The sequence below is a fragment of the Capsicum annuum genome, chromosome 10, assembly GCF_002878395.1.
Source record: "Capsicum annuum cultivar UCD-10X-F1 chromosome 10, UCD10Xv1.1, whole genome shotgun sequence".
Classification (NCBI taxonomy): Eukaryota; Viridiplantae; Streptophyta; class Magnoliopsida; order Solanales; family Solanaceae; genus Capsicum; species Capsicum annuum.
The window spans coordinates 220,312,171-220,316,330 of NC_061120.1; positions in this window are offsets into that span (position 1 = coordinate 220,312,171).

Genomic DNA, 4,160 nt, shown 5'->3' on the forward strand with positions numbered 1-4,160 from the left:
CAAAGTTATATTATATGTAATGATTAATGACGTTATGTATTATGTTAAGTTTATGATTATTTCATTTCGTTTCATTCATGTTGAGTTATTTATAGTTATTTATATTTGGGAATGAAAAACAGGTTTGAAAAAAATAATTTTTCTAAAAATATCTATCAATTTTAAATGTTCAGTTATGAAAAAAAAAGTCTAACTACTTTAATATTTCAAATCGAAATAAAAATCCGAATAACCGAACCGGATTTGTAAAAACTGAACCAAACCGAATTTATTTCGGTTTGGTTACAGATGTCATTTTTGTCGATCTGAAAACCAATAAACCGAACCAATATTAAACAATCAGACAGAACCGACCGAGGCCCACCCCAAACTTTACATGCCATTGCTTTCATGATCATTTATTTTACTACATTATTGTTTATTTAACATCATAGAATTATAATCACTAGCATATACGAAGAAAATTCAGACAATCATCAATATAATTATTTGTTTCTAATTTTAGAGATATGTAAATTAAACTTGATTTAATTTGACAAAAATAAAAAATATCAACATCCAAATACCAATTGAAAAGTGTTTCCTCTCATTAATTAGTTCATACGATTTATTTATTTTTTTGTTTAGTGAATAATGGTGACAATGATAACTCTGTAGAGAATGATTTTAGGATTTTAGTTTTCAATAAGTTGGACAATTTCAATGCATTAGTACAGTATTTTAAATTCTTAAACTAATTCTTTTTTAATCTACCATCCAATAATGGTATTTGCAAAACAATGTCGACAAATTAGAAATTTCCCATTTATCAAAGCAAAATTTTAGAAGCAATTGGAGGATGTAGTACTAAGAAATAATTAGAGTCCAAATTATACTAGTACTATTTTCTTATTTACATTTAAATATTAAATAATAAATTAATTAAAAATCTGACCTATTATAAGTCTTAAGAGTCCTGATGGTGTAAAATACCCATTCCACTGATGGTGTATATTAGTTAATCTCATTTTCATTTATTCTTTTTGAGCATTAATTTTATGGATTATGTTTAATATTATAATTTGATGTGTAGGCTTAAAATGATGTGAAGATGAAGAAATTTAGAGCTAAAAACAAATTAAAGACGAAAGATTATAAAAAAGAATTAAACAGGCAGCTTAATGAAAGTAATTTATTAAAATAATCAAACATACCTTGAATTTGAACGGAGAAAACGACAAATTCAATAGCCTTCCGTGTTAGTGGCGCGACACGCAGCTATATCGCAATCCACTTTTTTTCCTACACCTATAAGTACTTCATAAAATCCGTTTTTACATAACTTTTGACGTAGAGAGAGGTAAAAGTCGTCATGAAGGCCGGAGAAATTGATCTCATATTTTCTTCTCCTTTATTATTTATTTTACATTTTTCTTTGAATGATTTGTTGTAACTGTTTCATGTCTATATGGAGTTAAACTTCTCGTTCTAGTCTTCAGTTCACATTCCAAAACACTATTTTTTCTTCTTTATTTTCACTTCATTTTTCTATTTTGAGAAGAATTATCAATCAGTCACACATATTTCTGAATTTTTATTAGTTTTAGTGACAGCATAGTCGCCCAAAAAGCCATCACAAAAAGTGTATTTTTTTGAATTTTTATTAGTTTTAGTGACAGCATAGTCGCCATAAAAAGCCGTCACGAAAAGTTTATGTTTCGAATTTTTATGTCTTAGTGACAACATACTCGCCACAAAAGGCTGTCACTAAAAGCATATTCTTCCGAATTCTTGGAAATTTTTAGTGACAGTATAGTCGCAACAAAAGGCTGTCACTAAAAGTTTTCCAAATCGTATAAGTTTTAGTGACAACAAAGTCGCAACAATAAAATGTCACTAAAAGTATACTTTTTGAATTTTTATAAGCTTTCAGCTGTTTTCGTTTTGCCCGTTTGACCACCCAAATGGCCCCTCCGACCTTGTCGAGCCACCCTCACCCACTCCACACCTCGTCGAGTGTCCGCCTGTCGATTTTTGACCCAAACCTCTCCTGGGCCCGGTCAACCACGAGAACTGTGGGCTAACACCCACTGAATTGGCTAAAAAAATGACCCATTCACGTTGTTTCGCTCGTTTAACCACTCAAATGGTCCCACCAAAACCATCGGATCACCCTTACCCTCTCCACACCCGCTGGTGGGCCGCCGATCAATTTTTGGCCAAAATTACGCCTGAGCCCCGGGCCCATTCCAAGAACCGTGGGCTAACACCTAACGAATTAGCCCGAAAATAGCCCGTATGTGCTTTTTCACCCATTTGACTAGCCAAATGGCCCCACCGACCCCGTCGGGCTACCCTCACCCCGCTCTATACTCATCAGTGGGCTGCCGGTTGATTTTTGACCCAAATTATGCCCGAGCCCCGGGCCCACTCTAAGAACCGTGGGCTAACACCTAACGAATAGTCCTGAAAATGGATCGTACTCGCTTTTCACCCGTTTGACCAGCCAAATGGCCCCACCGACCACGCCAGACCACCCTCACATGCTCCACACCTCGCCAGGGGGTCATCGATCGATTTTTAACCCAAATCACGCTCGGGCCTTGGGCCCACCCCAAGAACCGTGGACACCCACCGATTTGGCTCAAGAATGGCCCGTTCGCATCGTTTCGCCTGTTTGACCACCTAAACATCACCGTCGAGCCACCCTCACGTGCACCACACCCTGCAAGTGGTCCGCTGATCAATTTTGGCCCAAAACGCGCTCGAACCCCATCCCGCCCCAAGAATTGTGTGCTAACACCGATCGAATTAGCCTAAACATGGACCGTCTACGCTGTTTCACAAGTTTGACCACCAAAATGGCCCCACCAACCTCCTTGGGACAACCCAAATGGCCCCGCCGACTATATTGAGCCGCTCTTACTTGCTCCACACCCCTTCGAGGAGTCAACAGTTGATTTTCAGCCCAAAATGAGCCCGGGCCCAGGGCCGACCCCAAGAATCGTAGGATAACACCCACCGAATCTGCCCCAAAATAGCCCGTTCGCACCCGTTTGACCACCTAAATAGCCCCGTCGAACCTCACTCACCCGCTCCACACCCTGTCGAGGGGCTGCCGATCGATTTTCGACCTAAACTACATCCGAACCCCTATCCCATTCTGAGAATCGTGGGCTAACACCCACCGAATTGGCCCGTTTGTGTCGTTTCGCCCGTTTGACCACCCAAATGGCCCCGTCAGGCCACCTTCACTTACTACACACCACACCGAGATCCGCCGGTCAATTTTCGGCTCAAACCGCGCCCAAGCCCAGGTCCCACCTTGAGAACCGTGGGCTAACACCCAACAAATTGGCCCAACGGCTCATTTACACCGTATCACCTGTTTGAACACCCAAATGGCCCCGCCGATCCTGCCGGGCCACCATCATCCGCTCCATATCCTCCATTTGTCTTAAGCTGGCTAACCTCTTATTCTTGTTGTTTCTGCAAATTATATCATAATCACTGCAAATGACAGCTAATTATTGTCAAAGATTACATGTGTAGACTTTCACATTCTTCAAAAAAAGTGCATAAATTACTGACCATAACTCAAAGCACTTTTGCTTGCATTAAAGTTTTCTCTCTCTTCTATATATGGAGACTAGCTTCAATTCTTTAGTTCTTGCAATGGCTAAGCACTCTGCTGCGTTGTATTAGCTTTTGAGCCAATTCCAATGAAAGATTTCCGTGCGGCGGACCCTGCTTTCCTGGGTATTGCAAATCAGTAAGTATCTCATATATACTCCCTTAGTTCAAATTAATGTGTCATAGTTTGTGTTGACATGAAGTTTAAGAAAGAAACAGAATCTTTGAAACTTATGGCCTTCTACATGTCGCAACATTTATGTGTTTATAACACTTCCTCAGTAAAAGTTTCAGAACATTAGAAGTTCCATTCTTTTTGGAATGAGTTGAAAGGTAAGTGTGTCATATAAACTTGAACAAAGCCGAGGGAGTATTATATCAGGGCTAGAAGATCAATGATTTTATAAATTTTCCCACTATCTTTTTTCCATTTTGTCAGCTAAGGTAAATGGCTTAGCTTGCAAAGATCCCAAGTCTGTTAGTGCGGAGGACTTTTCTTCAGTGGCCTACATTTGGCTGGAAACACATCAAACACTTTTGGCTCTAAG